The following is a 24,496-nucleotide window of genomic DNA, read 5'->3' as shown; positions in this document are numbered from 1 at the left end:
ACCTCTATCTATCTATCTATCTATCTATCTATCTATCTATCTATCTATCTATCTAATCTATATATCTATATATCTAAATCTATATCTATATATCTATATCTATATCTATATCTATATCTATATCTATATCTATATCTATATATCTATCGATCTATCTATCACATTCCAAGGAGGTCAGGATGGCATTTATAAATTTACATATATCCTAACTATCTGAGGTACTACCTCACAGCAGCAGGCCAACTTCATTGTCAGATCCTGCCATCAAAATTCACTTCAAAATTCAGAATGCTGAATTGATTGTATGGTTTTCATCCCCCTGCCCCCCGTAAAATAGACAGAAAGTTTGTGATAAGCATAGGGTTCCCCTTTTATTTTATTTTATTTTTTAAACAAACTTTATTGATTACAAAACAAAAATATCAAACAAACAACACACAGAAGAAAAAAAAAGGAATAGAAAAAAAGAAAATGATTAAAAACTAACAATTCTACTATCTATGGTTCCTTGTTTGTCTATGGTTCCTTGTTTGTTATCAATATTGGTGATACATTTACAAATACATCTTATTGCGAATATATAATTACTACCTCTTTTACATTTTACGTTGTTTACTAATATATTTTCCATTTTTGTTCTATCCAGTCATACCAGCATTCCCAGCTTTTATAATATTCTGATGTTTCTTTTTCCCTAAGTGCTAAGGTTAACTTGTCCATCTCTGCACAGGCTGTTATCTTCTGTATTACAGGTTCCCCTTTTATTATATAGAATTCAAATCCCACAAAGATAAAATGTTTCCAAAAATCTAGTTCAGGTATCAAAAAGTAGAACTGGGGAATCAAGTTGTCATCTACCCTCACAAGAGCCCAATGAAGCAGGTTAAAGTCTGAGAGAACATTGCATGGCAATCTTTGAATTTGAAATAAGTCTTTGTCTCTCTTAAGTATTGGTTTCATCATCTGGAGTCATATATGAAATACACAGAATGGAATGGAATGGAATGGAATGGAATAGAATTCTTTATTGGCCAAGTGTGATTGGACACACTTATAATGTAAGCTCATGTTTGCAATGTGAGATGATTTTATTCTTTCTTATTTAGCAGTAATCACATAAACTAAAATTTGACATTTTGGGGGGGTGTTGTTTGGAGGGATTAGGCACAATACAGGGGATTACAAATGGATGATGTTGGGTCCTACTGCCATCTGTTGGATTGCCAACTCAATACCAGCCCACATTGTTCTCACCAAAAGTGAATTGCAAACCACTTTAAGTGGTGGAGAGTTAGCCTCTCCAAAGGAGAAGCAAAGAGGAGAAATGAATCAGAAAATGCTCTCCTCCAATGTAGAATTGAAGAAGAATCTGCTTGAGGTGACTGCTTAGCTGCCAGAATAGATTAATTGACAATGAATGGCTGCCTGTTTGCAAGCATTTTGGTGTGAAAAAAAGTGGGAACTTTCTAAAATACATGTAGGATTTTCCTTAGATGAGTTACACATTGTTAGTGGACTATTGCAAACTATCAATGAATAAGCCATAGGAATTTCATAATTTCATCCACAAGAAGTGTTTATTATAGGGTCATTGGTTTTTCATGAATATTCTAACCCTGACTCCATTTTTCCCCTTTTTCTTTTCTTAAAAACCATCTGCAAGTTACCCTACTCTTATGTAGTATGAGGGGGTTCCTCTTTTTAACACTGAGACATTGTAGGCCCTTACTAGAATTAAACTAAAGTTTGCAAATAATTGTTACTTTAGAAATAACAGAAGATGTGAACAACAACTGAACGCTACTGATTGTCACAGTAATTACTTCATTTATATACAATAACCTTTGTTCCAAACATTTTGGATGAGGTGTAACTTTAGCATAATGGGCAAACTCTGTCCCATCCTTCAGCAGGGCTGATTAGAATAGATCAGAATAGAACTAGAAGGGACCTTGGAGGTCTTCTAGTCCAACCCCTTACTAAGCTATACCATTTCAACAAGTGACTGTTCAGCCTTTTAAAAACCTCCAGTGATGAAGCACCCACAGCTTCTGATGGCAAACTGTTCCACTGATTAATTGTCCTCACTGTTCGGAAGTTTTTCCTTAATTCCAGGTTGCTTCTCTCCTTGATTAGTTTCCATCCATAGTTTCTTGTCTTACCCTTCTGATGCTTTGGAAAATAAGTTGACTTCTTCCTCTTTGTGGCAGCCTCTCAAATACTGGAGCAGTGCTATCATGCTTGCACTAATCAACATTTGTTTATGAACATCTTTCTCTAAACTGTTTTCTACCTCCACCTGATTTCCAAACCAATTTGTTTCTTATTTGATCTTCAGAAGCTTGCAAAATAATGTCGAGGGGGGGAGGGGGGGGGCCAAAAGGCGGGGGGGGGGGGGGGGGGGGGGGGGGGGGGGGAAAGGTGGAAAAAAAAAAAAAAAAAAAAAGAGCAATCGGGCCAGAAACTGTTTTATTCTTTAAAAATCATCTCTCTTAAACATTCTTTACTGGAACTGTGATGCAGCTTGCAGAAAGAAATATGAATACAAAAGCATTCTGGAATGCAGACTTCATGCCACCATTTGTCTGGGCTGTAATCTGAGAGTTTGCAACATGTGTGAGAACTAACAAAGAGCCACAGCCAAATGTCACCTTTGCCCACTAGAGGATTGGACATTGCGGAATCTGTTAACACATGCCTGGCAGAAGATATTGTCTACATGAGACAATCTGTGGCTCATTAAGTCAAACATAGTCTATAATCTGTGGATTTTCTTTGATATAAAAAACTTAGGTGTATAAGTCTACTCTAAATATAAAAATGTCCCATTACAGCAGTCCAAATCCCCCAGTAGACTGAGTCCCATTATATCCCCAATGGACTTATGGAACTTGTAGTCTAATACATCTAGAACACAGCTGTCAAATTTGATCACGTTACATGATGTATCGTGTATTGTGATTTTTTTTTTACCTTTGGGGAGCTGGGATGGGCGTGGCCTGCACATGACGTATCCGGCCTGTGGGCCACCAGTTTGACAGGCCTGATCTAGGAGATGCCATATTGGGGAAATTTGCCTTGTTTCATTGCATGACTCTAAACAGATATATTTACATGAGTCATAATTAAGATTAAACATGGTTAACACTGCTGTTACACAGCAATTGGTCCCCATCTTCACTCGAATCTTCAATAGATCTTCAATAGATCACTAGAGATGTGCTATGTTCCTTCCTGCTTCAAACATTCTACCATCATCCCAGTGCCAAAAAAGCCTTCCATCAAGGAACTGAATGACTACAGACCAGTTGCTCTAACATCTGTAGTTATGAAAATCTTTGAAAGGCTTGTGCTGTCCCACCTGAAAACCATCACCGATCCGCTGTTAGATCCCATGCAGTTTGCATACCGAGCAAATAGATCAACAGATGATGCTGTTAACATGGCTCTGCATTACATCCTACAACACCTTGAATCTCCAAATACCTACGCAAGGGTCCTCTTTGTAGACTTCAGTTCAGCATTCAATACCATCATTCCAAACACCCTTCTAAGTAAATTAAACCAACTAGCGGTACCTGAACACACTTGTAAGAGGATCATAAGCTTCCTAACAGACAGGAAGCAGCAGGTGAAGCTAGGCGGAATCACATCCAATACCTATACAATCAGCACAGGGGGCCCCCAAGGCTGTGTGCTATCTCCACTTCTCTTCTCCCTATATACCAATGACTGCATCTCAAATGATCCATCTGTTAAAATACTGAAGTTTGCTGATGACACAACAGTGATTGGTCTCATTCGAGACAACGATGAATCTGCATACAGACAGGAGGTTATACAACTGGCCTCATGGTGTAACCGGAACAATCTGGAACTGGACTTATGGAACACATTCAAAACCGTAGAAATGTGGTAGACTTTAGAAGAAACCCTTCCATACTACCACCTCTTACAATACTAGACAACACAGTATCAACAGTAGAAACCTTCAAATTTCTAGGTTCTACTATATCACATGATCTAAAATGGACACCTAACATCAAAAACATCATCAAAAAAGCACAACAAAGAATGTTCTTTCTGCGCCAACTCAGAAAGCTCAAACTGCCCAAGGAGCTGCTGATACAGTTCTACAGAGGAATTAATGAGTCAATCATTTGCACCTCTATAACTGTCTGATTTGGTTCTGCAACCCAACAGGACAGACACAGACTTCAGAGAATAATTAGGACTGCAGAAAAAACAATTACTACCCACCTACCCTCAATCGAGGACTTGTATACTGCACCAGTCAAAAAGAGGGCTGTGAAAATATTTACAGACCCCTCACATCCCAGACATAAACTGTTTCAACTCCTTCCCTCAAAACGATGCTATAGAGCACTGCACATCAGAACAACTAGACACAAGAACAGTTTTCCCCCGAAAGCCATCACTCTGCTAAACAAATAATTCCCTCAACACTGTTCAACTATTTACAAAGTGTATACTACTATTACTGTTAATCTTCTCATCACTCCTTATCACCCATCCCCTCCCACTTGTGATTGTAGGACTGTAACTTTGTTGCTTGTATCCTTACAATTTATATTGACTGTTTCCTAGTATGATTTGATTGGTGATTGTACCTTATGACTATCATTAAGTGTTGTATGTTATGATTCTTGACTTAACGAATGTACCTTTTCTTTATGTATACTGAGAGTATTTACACCAAGACAAATTCCTTGTGTGTCCAATCACACTTGGCCAATAAAGTATTCTATTCTGTTCTATTCTGTTCTATTTGTTCTGTTCTGTTCTGTTCTATTCTATTCTATTCTATTCTATTCTATTCTATTCTATTCTATTCTATTCTATTCTATCCATTCATTTGCACTATAGCACAATGGGAAAGGTTATTTTCCATGGATCTGCAGTTAAAACTATTTGTGAATTTCTTGGTGCTTAGCTTGTAGCCCTGGCATCTTAAACAGATCCCTAAAGGCTAGAATGTGCAGGAATGTGTTAGAGCCTGTTAGGAGGCAAAAATCTTTAGCATGTAACTGATTAAAGTCTTATCAGTTTCAGGCAGCAGCACAAGCCTGTGGGACAGTACTAGTCAAGTAATTAAAATCACTGAGTGGCTACTTGTTAACTTGTGTTTAGCGCTTATTAAGGAAACACTGTGCCATAGAGAAAAGCCATACAGTCAAACATTGACTATATTTGACTATAACGCTACATCTGCCAGATGAAGAACATGAGGATAAAAAGGAGGACATATCCTCCTTGTGCTGGAGGTCTCCAAACCAGTGGTGGGATTAATTTTTTTTTTACTTCCGGTTCTGTGGGCATGGCTTGGGGGGCATGGCAGGGGAAAGATACTGTAAAATCTCCAGTCAGAGGTGGTATTTGCCAATTCTCCGAACTACTCAAAATTTCCACTACTGGTTTTCCAGAACTGGTCAGAATCTGCTGAATACCACCCCTGCTTCAAACCCTCAGAATTTTTACTTAGCAGTAGGCAGGAAGAATGTTGATAGATGATATGCAGTCATAAGAAAACTAAGCATTCTAGGCAATAGAACAAACAAACTAGTATCATTCTGCCCATGGTTTGTCTCTTATGGTGTATTGATCAGAAAAACCAGAGTAAGAAAACAGGCTAGGATTCCTCATTACTGTGATACAATAAGCATGCAGTGGATGGAGTTGTTTTGGTTTGTTAGCTGTGGCCACTGTTAGGAGGAACTAGTGAAACTGATTGGAGCAACCCATACTAATATACTGATTGTCCCTTGATAAATTGTTCCATGCAAAAAAAAAAAAAAAAGACTTTTGATTTCCCTATAAGTCATGTTCCAACACTATAACGATCTATTAATCTGTAAAAACCTTCAATCTAGTGCAATTTAAAACAAGATAATTAAACCATCTGGGCCCCCCAATATTATTGCAGAGTTATTCATCATCTTATTTATTTATCTTTTGACTTTTTTGACAATAATTTCTATTTTGGCACAACTATCACGCTGTTTTTATGACATCTGTAATTTTAAAAGATCACAAGGGCATAAATAATACAATGAATAAAACAAAATCTATAAAAAAGTTAACATAATACATCAACAATTATTAGAGTATAGAGTAATTAAATTGTCAAGGAAATCATGCAAAAGCATGGACAAAGAGATAAATTTTAATTGAGATTACATCCTGGGAATCTGCCCAGATTAATCTATATTATGGCTGTCAGAACCAAAGCTGTTCTTCTCCACATCACTGCTAAATGACATCACTAAACAGTAGCACAGTTAGCAAAATATCTCAATGGAAAACAACGAAGGGCTGAGGAGGGTCACACTGATGAAGGCAGCTTTATTAGATTATCCAGCCCCAAGATCCTAAGATTATTATCTCCAAAATAGCTTAATGGGCCATCCATGCAGAACTGCCATCATAGAACTCTGCAGCTACTTCAGTCTATACTGGTTTCAGCTGTTGGACTACTATTGCTCTTTAGGTTGGCTGCTACTTCAGGGATAGAAATAGTGCCTGTATATTTTAGGTAATTGTATTATTCCAGGAAAGCAGAGGTGGTATTCAGCAGGTTCTGACCAGTTCTGGAGAACTGGTAGCAGAAATTTTGAGTAGTTCAGAGAACCGGCAAATACCACTTCTGACTGGAGATTTTACAGTATCCTTCCCCTGCCACGCCCACCAAGCCTGAACTGGTAGTAACATTTTTTGAGTCCCGCCACTGATGCCCTTCATATTATACTTTCCTCATTTAAAACTAAGGGAAAAATAGTATCTTACCATTTTTCCTAGATGTACAGAGGGTAGATCTGGAGGAACAGGCATGCTCCGGGTTCCCTTGGTAAAGCAGTGTCACTTGATGGGTACTGGGAACCATGTCTTCTCTTTTAAACAGAGGGTGGCAACCCCTGGGCCACACCCATTGGGAACTGGGCTTGTGCAAGCTGTGAGTGAGCGTGCACACTCTCGTAGCACCATTTGTGCAAGCGGCAGGCGCATGTGCCCGCCAATTGCATGTAACCATTCCTTCTCCCTCCCCCATGCGGGTCTGCAAAGCCGGAAAAGTTGTGCTTTACAGCACTTGCCCTATGGAACAATCTCGTCCCCAAGATTTGGATGCCCTCAACTCTGGGGGCTTTTCAGAAAGCTGTGAAGACCTTTCTCTTCCCCAGGCATTGGGAGTGGGGTTAATAGTGCCATGGTGTTTATGTGTTTGCCATGTTAGTAAGATGACAGGGCCTCAACTTGGGGTTTTTAAAATTAATTTTGTCTATTGATGTTTTGATGGTTGCCCAGAACTCCACTAATTAGTTGGACAGCATGTTAAATTTTTAAGCCAACAAATAATATACTACATAATATAGCTGTGCTATATATAGATTTTCTTGCTTTAACAGGTGAACTACTACTACAACCGAGGACCTTGGCCCTTGAAAATCCATCTCTTCTCAACTCTGATTCCAAACAAATGTGAAACTGATTCATGTGGCAATATAAATTAAATTAATCATAACAGACACTTGCAGCTGGCCAGACCCATGATAAAATCCAGTATAGACAAGCGTGAGTATGCTTGGAGCTAATCAGTAAAAGATTAATTGGCACACTGAATGCTATGGTAATTAGAGGTGGAGAATATAGGATTTGTTAGGGTTGCCTACTGTTCAACCACTCATCAGCTCTGTTTGTGTGGCATAATTATCCCTGGATTAGTTAACCTTTTTTCTTTTTTGGTCCACTCATCTAATCTGATGGATTTGCACAGTACACTGATTCTTACATTAGTAAAACTGGCGGCTTTAGATTAGACTAGTACATGGTTTAGTTTGTGCTCTAGTATGTTGTGTGAATATATCAATGAGGCTGTTTGGAGAAAATGTTTTCAAGTCATTGTATCATTTCTTCTATTAAAGAATGGGGCGAGGCAGTCGATCAGGACAATCTGAAATCATTAGATTTGCTGATGTATCCACAAACTGGCCACACCTTTTCCCTCACACTCTGGAGCCTAGTTGTGAAGGGCTAAGGTCCTCAGGCACATGAATCTGATTGTGCCATAGTATGTGGGTGGTATGCCTCTTATATTTCCTATGCTCTATTAATTTGGACATAAACAAAGTATGGCCTAACAAGTATCTCTGGAACAAGACAAGGGAGTTGTGAGGGAGTAGTCAGCTCAGACTGTAAATTGGAGAACTAAAAATCACCACTGAGGAGTGAAGAGTTAGGGCAGGTTAACCCTTCTCATCGTTGTATAATTTGGGGAGTAGAAATAAACATGTTTCTGCTTGTCTGGATTTGTATGTTTACGCCAGTTCTTCTTGATTCACATTGATTAATCATTGTTTCAATTTTTCATGGTTCTCTCTGAAATGAAAAGATTTCATAATTACAGATTATGAATCTAAGCAAGCAATTATTTTAAGTACTTTTGTCCTAATAATAGGAAAAACAAGAGACGGTTTGAACTAAATTAGTTTCCAAATGGAATTTGGAACTGCTTTGTAAAAATGTCACTGGAAAAAAAAGTTTGAGTTGAATTATAAAAAACATACTTTAACTTACACATGTAAATAAGTGTTTCAGTTGCTGGGATTTATTCCCAGATACACAAGAATGCAGTCTTAATTGCATTTTTGTTCTGCTACAACTTGTTATAAATATCTACCCATCTAAAATGCTAGTTTCTCTGAAAAATGTACAATTTTTGAAATTAACTGACAATTTTGCCATTTCATGATTTAATTCAGTTCTATTGGTCTCTATTTATTTTCTTGATTTTCAGAAAGAATGAAAAATAATATTGAATATGAGACATCATGAAGTAGAGTCATATCATCAAGACACTTATCACTGATTTAAATTTCTCCTTGGTAGAAACACTGGAAGAAGCCTGGAGAAAAATGGGGCATGAAAAATTCAAGCAAAGGACATTACTGGGCATGGATCGGGGTGGGTGAGGGGGCTTCTACAGGAAAGTACCATCCTGATAATGAGCGAATACTGAAAAAAAAGACTTTGGTCATAGATTTTAGATAGAGCGCTATGCTAGTGGCATCTATGAATGGGGAAATGCAATTTCAAAGCGATAACTATGGCTTCTAAAATGTTAGTATATTGCCACTTTATGTTAAAAGGGGCAGTTTATTTTCTTATTGAAGGGAACTCCCTCCCATTTCTGGGATGATATAGTAGCAGCATGCACATTTCCAAAAAAAGAGCCTAAATACAGAACTACTAGCACACTAGGAGTGTGGGACAGTGTGAAGGCTGCCACCATGATCAGCATAAAATACATGAAGAGGAGTCAACAAATTGTCTTTTTCCATTTTTGTGATGGGGAGGGAAGGATAGGATATGTAAGCAATACATGATTCATTGCAAGTGAGCAATAATTGGTTGATAGTGTTTTTGTGTTGATAGTTTCTTCTGTTCTGCTATTAGTAAAAAGAGCAAGTGCTGATTGGCAGGCAGTTCTCTACTCCAGAATTGTAGATATATAACTATACATTATTATTCCTGAATAGATATGAAACTGCTCATAATTGACTGAATTTGAATTTAGGAGGGTTCAGAAGAGCCCTTATTATTCTGTTGACTTTAATGACCAGCTTTTTTACATGAAGTTATTCACTGAACACATGTATGACATCATACATGTGAACAAGTTAACTTCACTACTAACGTGGGACAAACTCTTGCCCACACACTCTAACTTTCTTGGTGACCTCAATCTACCTCTTATTAATTGGATTCAAAACGAATGTACAACTGAACCTGTTAAGTATGGAGAGTAACGGAGACCAGACATCTGACCAGTGACTTCAACTCTTTAATAAAGTAATAGAACATAACAGAGCAATGCTATGGGCAACAGTAACCCTTTTATAGGGTTAGCTGCTGCCTTATTAACCAATGAAAATGTGCAACAAGTTCAAACTACTAACCAATAAGAACAGTCACAAAAGTGGCCAATCAGGGACTAGTTCTGGCCCAGTCCCAAGTTGTTGTATAAGGACCAATCAAGTGTGCAGGTTTTCAACCCCTAATTTGTATTTAGGTTATTCACTTTTATTGATTCACAACACCCCTCCCCCTTGGGTTCCGTTTGAGGGGAGCTGTAATAAAATCCTCAAGATAGGCAGGCCGTTTGGTCTGCCTGGATGATTTCCGAGGCTCCACGGGTTTTGTCTAATGTCCGGTTCCGGTGGAGCATTTGGATGACCTTTGTTAAATTCTATTTCGCTGCACGGCGATTCCGTGCTGCATTCACTGTGGTTGTCTCTGCTACTCCGTGTTTCTTCGGGTTTTGCAGTTCGTTTTCCCCGTATTAAAGTTCCCTGAAAACGTCAACTCCCTCCCCGCTTCACGTTCGGTGCTTCGCTGGGCTGTAGGGCTCCCGTTGACCTGCTATTAGTTGTATCAAAGTCAATTCCCTCAATACTTCCTCCCCCTTGAGTTGGTGAACTGGAGAAATCATGGCCGCTGGGTGGTAATCTCGATCGGAGCTGGTCTATGTGGCGTTTCCATACCCTCCCATCGTCTGTTAGTAGGCGGTAAGATCTAGGCCCGGTGAGGTGGGTAACGGTTGCGGGTATCCATAACGGGTCGCCGAAAAGTTTTTGCAAAGATTAAATCGCCTACCTTAAATTCTCGGCATTTGCTGCTGGAGCCGAAAGGTTTTTCCGGTGCGAAAGCGGGGTGGAGCCGGTCAAGGTGCGATCGTATTTTCCGCCCCATAAGAAGTTCAGCGGGTGTTTTGTTGGTCACGCTGTGGGGCGTGATGTGCTGTAGCAATAAAATTCGATTGATTTTCTCGTCGATGTTGCCAAATTCCATTTTGTGAAGGGTCTTTTTTACAAATTGTACCATGCGTTCTGCACGTCCATTCGCCGCAGGGTGCACGGGCGAGGTTAGCGCATGGCGGATGCCCCGATCAGCAAGATATTGTTCAAAGGGCAATGCAGTGAACTGTGGGCCGTTGTCCGAGACCAACACGTCCGGAAACCCGTGTGTGGCAAATAGTCTGTTTAATTTATTAATAACTGAGTCTGTTGTAGTTGTGTGCATTCGATGAATCTCGAGCCAGTTAGAATAGGCGTCGACAGTAATCAGGAAAGTGTGACCTTTGGTAGGCCCCGCAAAGTCAATATGAATACGGGACCACGGTCCCCTCGGCGTTCCCATTCGGTTGGGCTTGCTTTAGGTGGGCGTTGCTGACGTCCTGGCAACGTTGGCACGTAGCGACCCAGGCCTCGATTCTTTTGTCGATTCCCGGCCACCAAGCATAGCTGCGTGCGAGTGATTTCATCCGCACAATACCCGGATGTCCCTCATGCAATACCGCCAAAACAGTCTGTTGCAATTTGCCAGGGATTACGACTCGATCGCCCCACAAGATACAGCCTTTTTGGGAAAACAGCTCGGTTTGGCGGGCTTTGAAGGGCGCCCATTCAGGTGCTATTTGGTCCGTCGGCCACCCCCGTTCAACTCAGCGTAGTATGTGTTGCAGAACGTATGTGTCACGTTTCGTTTCAAAAGCAATGTCTCTAGCCGTCAAGGGTGGTGCATGTAGAGCTTCGATCTGTAGTGTTGAGAGGGTTGGGGCTGGATCCACAACAGCGTCTGGGAGCGGTGTTCTACTCAATGCATCGGCGTGGAGAATCGATTTCCCCGGGCGGTGTTGCAAGGTGTAGTTGTAGGCCACCAGGAATTCAGACCAACGGGTCATTCTGGGGGACAATATATACGGGGTTGGTTTATTACCCGCAATGATCCCCAGTAGCGGTTTATGATCAGTGATTATTGTAAACGCACGGCCATAAAGATATTCATGAAATCTTTTAACTGCAGCAACAATAGCTAAAGCTTCTTTGTCCAGCTGACTATAATTTCGTTCAGCTTTAGCTAAGGTTCGCGAAAAAAGCGATGGGGGCCTCCGCTCCGTTTGGTAACACGTGGGCCAGAATTGCCCCAACCCCAAAGGTGATGCATCACACGTGATAGTGAGCGGCAGAGTCTCGTTGTACTGCATAAGTACTGAATCAGAAGTTAGCAATTTCTTTACTTGTTGGAAAGCATGTTGTTCCCGTTGTCCCCAAACCCACGTTGCTTTTTGTCTAATAGTCTATGCAATGGTTCAGCTACTGTTGCTTTGTGGGGTAAAAACACATTATAGAAATTGATAAGTCCAAGGAACGCCTGTAGGTCTGCCTTGTTCCTTGGAGTGGGTGCCTTTTTAATTGCTCGTAATTTGTCTTCGGTGGGATGAATTCCTTGGCTGTCCAGGAGATATCCCAAAAATTCTACTTTTTCGGTGCATAACTGGCATTTATCTTTTTTTACTCGGAGGCCTGCATTTTGGAATCTTCGTAAAACCTCTCTGAGTCGTTTTTCTAGGATGTCTTTGTTAGGTGCGGCGATGAGTACATCGTCGAAATACGGGACAACGCCTTTTATCCCTTGTAACAACCTTTCCATTAAACTCTGGAAGATTCCAGGGCGACGCTTACCCGAATTGGAGCCGGTTGCATTTAAATGCGCCCCTATGTGTTACTATCGTTTGCACCTCGGCTGTGGTTGGGTCTACAGGCAATTGTTGATACGCCTGGGCTAGATCTAGTTTGGCGAAAACTTTCCCGCCGCCCAGGGAATGGAGTAAATGTTGCACTACCGGTACTGGATAAGCACTTTGCTGCAGTGCGTGGTTTAATGTGGCCCGGTAGTCTCCGCAAATTCTTAGGGACCCATCAGGCTTGATAGGCGTCACTATCGGGGTTTCCCAACGGACGTGGTCGGTGGGTTCCAGTACGCCCTGCGCTATCAGCTTATCGAGTTGTTCGTCGATTTTAGGCTTTAAGGCGAACGGCACCCGACGCGGCTTAAGGCGGATGGGTGCTATTTCAGGGTTCAAGTTAAACGAGATTGGGGTCCCCTTATACTTGCCTAGTCCGTTCGCGAAAACGTCTTGGAATTCTTGCACGAGTGCTTCCTCCCAATCGACGCTTTCGGCCTTGTGGACTCCGGCTACAGTGATTCCGAGCGGCCTGAACCATTGAAGGCCTAGAAGACTAGGCCTGTCTCGATCCACGACAGTCAGTGGTAGTGCGACGGTGCGGTCCTTGAATGAGACCTGGAATCTGCGGGACCCGACGACGGGAATTCGGTTGCCCTGATAGTCTTTGAGTATAACCCTTTGAGGGTTAAGGTCTTGGCGGCGAATCGTTGGAATGAGCTGTTGGAGTGTTTTCCACGACACCATCGAGAGGGAAGATCCCGAGTCTACCTCCATCACGCAAGGTTTGTTTTCGATGGCGACTTTTACTCGGATTTTCCCGGCATCAAGGGATGTAGCGTGGCCTATGGTGATTGTTTGGTGGGTCTCTTCCCGCCTGGTTTCTTCACGCCTGGTGGAAGTGGTGGACGGCTTGTTTCTGTAGGAGTGGTTCAATTTTTCTCGGTGTGTGCCGAAGAATCCGGAAGACTGGAATTCAGCCTGTCGGGGTTTGGAGTTCTGTTTGCTTCTGCAAACCTTTGCGATGTGACCGCATCTCCCGCAATGGCGGCAGAGTGCGTCGAGGAATTTGCAGCCGGATCGTGGGTGATTGGCTCCACAGCCGGCACACGGTCGAAATGAGTGTTGTGTGGACTGGTCTCTCTCCGTTCGAAGTCGGTTGACCTCTTCCTCATCGCTGTCGGACGGGGACTCTAGGTCTTCGTGGTGAGTTGATACCGGGTGTCTCTCCGAGCGAGGCGAGGTATCAGTGGCGAGTTTACATAGCGGTGCGTTGGTGCAGCGCATTTGGGCTGCCGACTTCTTGGTCGCCTCCGCTGCCGAGGCTTCTTTAAGGGCATCGGTGAGGCTGATGTCCCCCTTAGCCATAATTTTGCTCTGGATAGCGCCGTCTTCTAGGCCCAGAACCAGGCGGTCCCGGAGGGCTTCTTCTAAGTCTGCGAACCCGCAGAGGCCTCCTAGGTTCCGGAGGTCCGCGATGTAATTGGCAAGGCTTTCGCCCTTCCGTTGGTCCCTCTGGTAATATTCATGTCTTCTTACTAGGGTTGGTACGGTGGGCGCGTAGTGAGCCCGTAGTAACGGCTCGAGGACGTCCCAGTCCATTTCTTTTACCTCTGCTGGCTTGGCAAGCAACTTTGCCATTTTAAACACAGTTGGCCCACAATGGGTTAGAAAGATAGCTCTTTTTTTGCCGGTTGTCGCATCTTTCAAATTGTTGGTCTCCAGAAACATCTGGAACCGATCCATGTAGGCCTCCCAGTCTTCGGTTTCTGGGTTGAATGGAGCGGGTGGTACGGCACCGCTGGCCATGTTGCCGTTGATGGTGCGTGTTCGACCACGTGCTCTGTTAGTTGCTCTGTAGGTTAGTCAGCTCTTCGGTCTCCGGATCCCATCCTCGTCGCCAGTGTTAAGTATGGAGAGTAACGGAGACCAGACATCTGACCAGTGACTTCAACTCTTTAATAAAGTAATAGAACATAACAGAGCAATGCTATGGGCAACAGTAACCCTTTTATAGGGTTAGCTGCTGCCTTATTAACCAATGAAAATGTGCAACAAGTTCAAACTACTAACCAATAAGAACAGTCCCAAAAGTGGCCAATCAGGGACTAGTTCTGGCCCAATCCCAAGTTGTTGTATAAGGACCAATCAAGTGTGCAGGTTTTCAACCCCTAATTTGTATTTAGGTTATTCACTTTTATTGATTCACAACAGAACCCATACATGCAACCCTGTACAATGCTGTAACTAACCTGGGGCTTGAACAATTAGTAACAAACAACACTAGGCTCAACAACTGCCTCGATTTCATCTTCTGCAACATTTTAAACTCAATTTATGGACTATAAATAAAAGAACCCTTTTCCAACAGTCACCACAGCATGATTGACTTTTGTCTCAACATATGTCCTCACAAGAATCATCATAACGATGGGATTCCCAATTATAACTTCAAAAAAGTCAACTATGATCTCATAGACAATAATCTCTCATCTCTTGATTGGCAAATTCTATTTACTGGCTGCAATACTGCCGAAGAACTTTACATTTTTTTACTTGAAATCAAAAGAATCATCAAACTATACATACCACTAATAACCCCAAAACCCAGAAAAAAACAAATTACCTATAACAATAAGGAAGCTTCAATACAAAAAGAAATCTCTGGTGGAAAAACAAAATGTAGCCAATATTCCACCTGCCTCTGAGGTTTCTTCCACTAACCCCAAACACTTTATCCTCTAACTGTCTATTGTGGACCTCACCCCATTCCAAAGAGGTCTGTAAGGGGTGTGCATAAGCGCACCTACATGCCTACCGTCCCTGTCTTAATGTTCCCTTTTATTCGTATCTATTTCATGTATTAATAATCATATTAATAATATACTTATATATATTATCAAATGCATGCTTGACAAAATGAATAAATAAATAAAACATTTTATCACTGTCTTCTTCAGAGATGTTTTTAGACCTCCCAGACTAGGATATACTGCAGAAAGTTTATTGCAATCACTTATCCAAGTACTGACCAATTCCAACACAGTTTAGCTTTGTCAAGATTAGCCAACTGCTATCAACTAGTCTCAAATATCTACCAATTAGAACTAAACAAAATGAGAAACATTTTGGACTTGACTAAGCTCACTGGTCTGCATGCTGTAGTTCTTTCCTGTCCCTTATACTGAGTACCACTTTCTAGGATTATGTTTTCTGAAATTTTATAGGCCTACTATTTTGTACAAGGTACTTTTGGTACAGTACTGTTGGATTTTATCTCCAGAATGGTGGAAGAAATAATTATATATGTCTTGGGTTTCCTCTGAGCTTTCTGTCCTCTGTAGCTGAATGTAATTTACATTTTATTTTCTCTCTTGCACAATCATAAGCCTCCCCTCCCTTCTGTGCAGACAAATGTGATCCTACAGAAAGATGAGCATTTTGATGGCAGCCCCATAGAACTTACTACCACTGCTAAGATGGTTTGGGGAGTGAGAGGTCTTGCCTTCTGTCTTTGGAGGTTTGGGTGGCTTTAATAAGGAGGAGGCATTGTGCAGTTTGCGTGGGATGAGTTCTCTGGTTTCATCCTAGCAGTTAGGCTGTTGCCTCACATTGAATGGGTCCTGTACTTGGCAAGAACGATTGTTATTGTTGGGTTATAATAGAGTTGCCAAGGATTTGTAGCAGCGGCTGTCTGTCGGTGCTGCTATGTTAGCCTTTGTGCGTGGCTTTTTTTTCCCCTTTCCCTTTTTCTTTTTGCTGCTTCCTTCTTTGCTTCCAGAGTATTTAAGATCATGATGACTATATTGTTTTGGCATTGTTACTGAACTGATTACTTCACTTCCAAATGAATGAATGCAGGCTTTTAAAACAAAACTTTAAAAGCTTCATTACACATTTCACTATGGGTTTCTGTTTTTAGTAGCAGGCTTGGAAACTTCGATGCAATATATAACTAGTGTGTTGGACCATACTGGGGAAATCCAGATTCAATTCCTAACTTATTTCATGAAGCTGTTAAATGATCTTAAACTAGTCACTCTCTCAACCCTGCCTTCCTCAGAGGGGGTTGTGTGGATAGATGATGCTCAGTTATAAAAGGGGTGGGGCCATGATTGTGTGATCATCATACTGAGGTGTTCTTGTTGTTTTTTACTCTGGTCAGCAGACACCTGGCTTGAAGAAGTCAAACCTCAATTGATATCCTGGGACAGAAGCAAGTTAATTTAGGCCTTTGTTTTGCTAAATTTCAACAGAAGATCCTATTTCTCTTGAATCTGTGATTGGCGTTTTGAACATTCCTGCTACAATTCCCTTAGGAATGTTTTTTTTTTAAATAACAGGTATACCGTTCTTTTTCTTTTGTGTGAAATGCAGCAAGCATCATAATGGATTGGAGTGGATGCTATGCAAAACTCTTCCCATGTAATGAGGCTCTAGATCCTGAAATATTTTGTCTGCCAAGCTCCTGGGTCACTCTTACACTTATTTGTGACCCAGTCACCAGCCATTCCTGCTTTATATGGCTCTTCAGACAGTGCAAGGCAAATGGATGAGATCAGAGGTTTGTCAGCCTGCAGCTGAAACAGCTGAACAGTGGGATTAGCACATTAGGGTCTTCAGGAATGGGAGGCTGACCAAGTGAGATTAAAGCTTTGGCCAGCGGTAGCCATCACATCCATCCAGCTCTGTAAGTTGATGTCTGTTATCTTGGTAGAAGGAAGAATGTCAGTCAACAACTTTTGGTAGAGACAAAATGATAAGCATAAGGCAGAGTTGCTATGAGAAGAATGAATGGAAGGCAGGAGGCAAGTTGTGGGGAGGGAAAATCAAGCTGTTTGATAGTTGCTGCTGCTTCTCTACAAAGGTGAGATTCTATCATTTCTCAAATAGACTTTTAAAGGGTGTTTTAGAGCAGGTTTGGATTCGGGCTTGAAATACGAGGTTTTGTAACATTGCTATCTGCTGAAAGAGCACCTCTGTGCTGCTACTTTTGCCAAATGGATTCTTGAAACTGACCTGGGAGATTTGGGATCAGGGGCTTTCTTATATTAAGAATAACTGATCTGCCAGATTGCTACTACCCCTGTGACAGCAGTGAAGGAACATAAAGTTGGTCACTATCACCGAGTTGCCCAAATAGGGAAGATATTAGTACTGAATGGCTTTGGATCTAGAGTAGCAAATCCCTCCCATCAGCCCACATAATTTTTTTTTAAAAAAAGGAACACAGCATTTTTAAATCAAACATCTCGGCCAGGCAATAGACTGTTCCGGACTAGCGGGCTTGAAAGCCTGCAACTCTGATTGGTCCGTAAACAGCGGGTCGTGATTGGTCGCCTCAGACTGATCTGATTGGCTTGTAAACGGGCTGCCGCGATTGGGCGAACCAAGCGCGGCAAAGTCAAATTGCTGTCATTGGCTGCCTAGCCGCAGCCAGCCCTATAAAAGGGGCTGCTGCGGCTAGGATATTTCGCTCAGATCAGAAGTCACTAATAAAGAGCTGTTGTTACTATCTGAGTCTCGTCTCCGTTCTTGGACCCATCCTCCCATATCTAACATAGACTTCTCAGTGATCATCCCCATTTTATGGAATACACTGACCCTGGATACACATATGGTCCCTATTCTGTGAGTAACAGGTCAAAGCAGTGGTGTTCCCACAAGGGTTTGACTATTAAAGTAAGTGATTGGGGCCTTTAATGCATTGAGTTTCATTGTTATTTTTTATTATTTGTATTTAATGTATTTTTGGATCTTGTTTGTTCCCCACTCAGGACATTAGGATTAAAGCAGGTTATAAATATTGTAAAATAAATATGTAAATAAAATCATATTTAGACCGAAAGGCATTTTGAGGGATAGTTGCCTCCTTGGAAAACCTGGCAGGCTGAGATTATCCGCTTAGCCCTGGACTGAAAATTCTTTCTTTGCTGGTTTTCTCAATTTATCAAATGTTTCCTTGACAGTATATTTCCCTGGTAAAGGGATCTAATAATAAAAATATATTAAACAATTGTTTGTTTATTGTATTTCTATTTTGCTATTTTTCTAAGATCTCAAGGTAATAGATTAGATTAGACATTAGATTAGATGATAGTCAGGCAGAAAAACGGACAAGGGTTTCCCCTGACTTTATCCCTATGACAAGCCTGTGAGGTAGTAAGAAGTGTGATCTCAAATCCTGTGAATTCTGTATCAACTGGGGACATGAATTAGAACTTCACAATCCAAGTTTAATATCTGAACCAATATACTGTACTGGCTTTTAGCAGAATTTCCACTCTGCTTGACTAGAACTTAGACATTTTCTGTATTCTTTTTTTTTCAGATTGGCCATCTGCCAAAATATACCAAGATATAATACTAATTCACTTTTGGGGATTCAAAAAGATCTTTATTGTTATCAATTAAAAAAACTATTCTGGATTACAACGTCAGGCAAATATTTGGCAGACCCTATGGTTTGCTGAAAATAACTGAATATAGAATAGGAAAATATTCCTGGCAACAAATATCTTTGGGTATGTGAGAACTTTATCACAATTCCATTATACACAAGCTGTAATAATGTGTATTATAGTGCAACTATTTCAAAGTGGTATTGAAATAATCTCAAATAACATTTACGGCTAGGATAGAATGAATGATGCAAGATGAAGCATTGACTAGACATTAATTCATCAAAGCCCAAAACAATTATATTGGAGAGGAAATGTGGAGCAAATAATTGTAAGTTGAAAACAAATGCTGAATTTGAGGAAAGAGACGTATGTGAGATGAAGCAGAAATACCATAGGGCTGTTGACTGCAGTAGGAAGATTAATCAAACGTTCTTAAAATACGTGTCAAAAAAGAAAAAAGAAAAGAAAAAAAAATCAATGAGGTGGTACTTCCCTATTCAAGACTGGGAATCAATTTGAGGGATGTACAGTATTGTATTGCATTGCAAGTGGCAATTGAAGTGAAAAAGGTCTTTTTATTTACTGCACTACTTTTGCCCATTTCTGGAGTCTAGTCATATCATGAGTGAACTACTACAATATGCTCTATATGGAACTGCCCTTGAAGACACTCAAAATCTACAACTGGTCTAGATAGAATATGTGGTTCAGACAGTAATGGGCATGCTTTGGTAAGCTTACATATCACTACTGATACATGTTGTTGGTTATCACCTATAAAGTTCTTCATAGCATCTGCCAATTTTTGATAGTTTCTGCCTATCCTGTAAGAATGGGAGCACTTAAAGTGCCTTTAATTATTAATATAATCTATCAGCATGTGTTTTTTGTGTTTTTATGGGACCCCACATTCCCCTAAAGGTTCGTGTGTCTGCACCCTGGTGGTATTAACACTGAAAACCTGGCTCTTCCCCTAAACTTTGGGTTAAGATGGGTACCAAGCACAGTTGAAATTCTGATCCTTTTTCATGATGCACATGGTCTCTGTTTTTGATGCTCTAAGCTGTCCAGAGTCTTATGTTTGATTGAAGAAATATAGATAGCTCAGGCTGAACTATGGAGTCCTTGATGTCCTATGGTTGTTTGCTTGCATATGTTTCATTGCCCAACTATGTAACATCATCATTGTAAGTATGAGGTTGGCTACTGTATACAGTAGCTTGACTACCAGTGTTGGTGGAGGTGTGGTTTTCCTTGATAGCTCCTTGATTAGGGTATTCTTTTCCTCTTTTGTTTGTCTGGTGTTAAAAACTTCCCTATGTGGTTCAGCATGAATATGGTGTTCATGAATGATGGGAACTGTATACACCATAACAGTTATAATAGAGCTTATTCTATACTTTGTGAGAGCATAATGAGAAACTGGTGGCCTCTATGCACTGAGTACCATCTTGACTTGAAATAAACTTGAGAAAGGAACCTGTAGGTTTACTAGAGAAAAAGATCAACGAGTACAATCCTGCCATCATAAACATATGTAAATATGACTGCTTTTAATTATACACACGTTTCTTTCAAATCAGTGGAGTTTAAATAAACTCATTTCAGACATGTTTCTACCCACAATAAACAGAGCTTATTGTAAAGTCCATTCTCTGTTCTTTCAGAGTTTCTCACCATTGTCAGTGTAGGGTTCTTCCCGTGTTGCAATTGTAATATAAGGCAACTCTTGGAAAACAGACAACTTTTAAATGTATGTTTTTTGGATGTTAAAAAATTAATGCTGTTAATATTATATGTACTTAACATCACTTGGTCATTTCTCTATGTTTTTCAGAGATTGATAACCAGACTCCAATGATGGCACTGAGAATTTGGAAGTAGCTTTAACAAATCAGTTTATAACTTAGAATTTCATCCAAAAGCACGAGGTATTATTAAACATAAAAAACAATTAATAAATTTAGTAGCGATGCTTCCTTAGCAATGGCTTTCTAAAATAATAATTACTAGGAACTTTTGATCCTCCAAGGTAAGTTGAGTCATATAAACAGAAAGGATCTAGCAAGAAATTCTCTTTACATTCCCGCAGAGTTCAAACGCAGTGCATGGATGATAGTGCTGAGAGAGTATTTCTGAACAATGTTAGGACATCTAATCAGATACAAGAAGAATACACCTCTCTCTCTCCCCCTCCCTCCCTCCCTCCCTCTCTTTCTCTCCCCCTTTCCCTCTCCCTCCCTCTCCCTCTCCTTCTCCTTCTCCTTCTCTCTCTCCCTCTCCCAGTCCCAATACTGAATCTCACATAGTGCTGGTACATTTTAATATTCCCATAATTTTTGATATAAGCTATTGCCAGGATGCTTATCTCTTACATAAACAGTGAAAACCCACCATTCCTTGTAAAACAAAATTCATTACTTTGGCTTGTCATGCAATGTATTTATTAGAGTCCTTTTCAAGCTAAGTTATAGGCCAGGTTTTATACCATCTATTTGTTGAGATATTATCTAAATATTTCCATTGTTTAGTAATGACTAACTTGGCTGGCTGAAGTAAAAATTTAATGAGTTTTATTTTTTTCTTTTACTTTCTAATTCCTTTTTCTGGCCATCAAGTATGTGTAGCAAATCTAACTTGGGGAGGGGGGGGGATCAGCCCTTTGTTTAGTTATATAGGACATTTCATAAAACTCATTCTTCCAAAAATCTGATATTTTATTGCATTCCCACCAAAGATGAAAGAATGTTCATTTCAATTTACAGCCTTTCCAGGTTCTGACCGAATACCTAGAAAACACTATACAGGTAGTCCTTGACTTATGATCATAATAGAGCCTTCCAATTAGGGTCACATATTGCCATGGTCCTTAAGTGAAGCATCTCATTTAGCAACCCTCCATCCCTGTTCTCCCCAATGAAATTGTTAAATGTGCCGGTTGTTAAGTGGATCATTTTTAAGTGGTCTTAGGGGTGGGGAAGGCCTAGCATAGACACAGGCCCATCTGTCCCAGGGAGGAAGGAAGGAAGGAAGGATTTCCTATACTCATTACCAGCTTTTTACAGGGAAATTCATTGGGAAAGCTGGAAGGAAGTGGATGTTGCTCTCAGGATTTCCTGCTGCTTCTTTGCCCACCAATGGTCATTCAGTTTCTGTTTTAGGTAATGAAATACCTCTGAAATGATGATCCAGTGGGTCACAGGTTGTCTAGTAGGAATTAATTTTGAGAGGGCCATCCATTATAACTTACTACTGAAAATCTCCCTCATTTTTCTCTTAGGTAGAATTTATATCCTGGCATTAATTTAGGGAAAACTGTAATCTAAGAAGAACTGGCAATTAATTAGATGGCTAAGCTAATTTATAATTGTTAACTTTCATTTGGCAGTACTTAACTGAAAAACTACACTCATTGACTGCTGTAAGAACTGAAATGTTGCTGTGAACTCCACCATAAAATAATGCATGGATCAGGGATTTTTATTTCTAGAGCTGTGAGGGAATATCTGGATTCACTATTTATAGCCCAACAAAGCTAGAAACCCTTGGGTGATTAAATAAAGAGCTGCTTCTAAAAATAACAGCCCTCTCTATTTGGTGCCTGCATAATTTTCCAAAAGCAAGAGAGCAACAGAAGCTACAGATTTCAGCCAAGCTAACTGTCCTTTAGTTTAAGAATTTGAGGGCTTAGAATAGGCCATAAGAAACATTCTTCTGTCTGCTAATAAGACATGCATTCAGACAGCCAATTACTGTTGGGCCAAGTTTTAGTACTGATATCCAGTTATCACTCAGGGTGATATGAAGATCTCAGGAATGACAAACCATCTCTTGGATCACTGAATTGTGATTTCTTCTCTGGAGAACTGAAAGAGGAACCAGATTACTCAGACATACCAATCTCTGGAGAAAATGACTCCACTTTGATGGGAATTGCCCTTTATAAGAAGACAGGAGGAGATAGACTGCTATATTCAATTGCTCCTTTAAAATTGTATAAGGCAATTCACTTTAGTAATATGGGTTGACCAACACTTTGCCATTTTAGCAATTACTGAGGAATTTCTGCCTGTGGGCTAAATATGTGTATGATTCAGTGTTTTTCCATCATGTGACATTTCTGTCTCGGTGAAGTGATGATTATCACATCTATTTTTAATGGATACAAAGACCAATTCTCAATTTAAAAAATATACTGGAAATACCAGAGGTATAAAAGGATAGAAAAACATCCTGGAAGAAGATAATGGCAAAGTATTTCCATATCATTGTCTAGAAAAATAAATATGTGTAAGTGTCATCGTAAGAATCAGTTACTGAATGATGAGACCCATTATTCCATGGAAATGAAATTTTGGAAAGTCATTGACACTTCAGAGCTGCCACACTGCTGCTGCTTGAATGCCACCACACTAATTCTAGGATCCACATCTGAAGAAGGAGTCAGATAAACTAGAACTGAATCAGAGAAGTGTGAGAAGAATAACCAGAGGACTCCCTTTATCCAAAAGGATGACACACTAAAAAAAAAGTCAAAAGTTACTTTTCAATGCTGCATGTGGCAGAACACAGAATAGTTGACTAAAGTTATTGGAAGACAAATTCCATTTGAATGCAATTACAAAATAACCTAATTGTAAGGGTTGATCAACTGTAGAACTCAAATTAGTTGCAGGGCATTCATTTCTTCAGTAATCTACCAGGGTTGAACTGATGCCCATAATGAAAATGTTATTGTCCGATCATTTTTCAAATTTAAATACCTCATCATAAAGTACATTACTTAGTTCTCTTATGTGGTCTGTAAACAGCTCATGAAAGACCCAATGGAAGACAGTGATGTGGGTTTTAGGTTTTGATTTTAAATATGTTGGGCTAGTAAAATCCTTCTTTAAATGTAGTTGGAAGATACAATGGCATAGAAACACACCCTTCACCTTCATCAGGGGTACCATTTTTCTTCTTGAAGTTTCCAAGTACAGGGTGGGAGTAAAACATTTTGTCGCCTGGGAGCAAAATGCATCTCAATTCATGCATAGGATTTCAGTTCTGATGAGAAAACGTATTTCATCCCAACTGAAGGTAACAGTCTAATTTATTGGATGCAGGACAACCTAGGGCACAATCTGCTCTGCCTCCAATTTCTCAACACTGCATCTCCCCTTCGGTGTGTGTAATCTAAAGTGACTGCCCATTCAGCCTAATGGTAAAGCCAGCCTTGTCCAAGCATCTATATAAAGCATTCACATATTAATCATGAGAAAGCAATCATGGTAGCATGATTTCTCACAAAAGTAGGACATATCTAGCCTTATATAATATAGAATGATATGCTTTGCTTCCTCCGAGAATGAAACTGCATGGCTTGTTACAGAGCTGAAGTGGTGACTGCTATTTTTGGTTCTAATTGGTGTTAAGTTTGTGAGTGCTACTTGGAAATGTTTGTTAGTATGTACTAAATGTTTGTTAGTATGTACTTAATCCCCTGCACCCTGGAGTTAATTTCAGTGTTAAAATTGCTTGGAATTGCTGTATAATTTCTCCCAGAGTTTTA

Source organism: Notechis scutatus, chromosome 1 (assembly GCF_049901735.1).
Source record: "Notechis scutatus isolate UNSWTSFEM ecotype Mainland chromosome 1, rNotScu1.2, whole genome shotgun sequence".
Lineage (NCBI taxonomy): Eukaryota > Metazoa > Chordata > Lepidosauria > Squamata > Elapidae > Notechis > Notechis scutatus.
The sequence above is the reverse complement of the archived record's forward strand: the minus strand, read 5'-3'. Positions refer to the sequence as shown.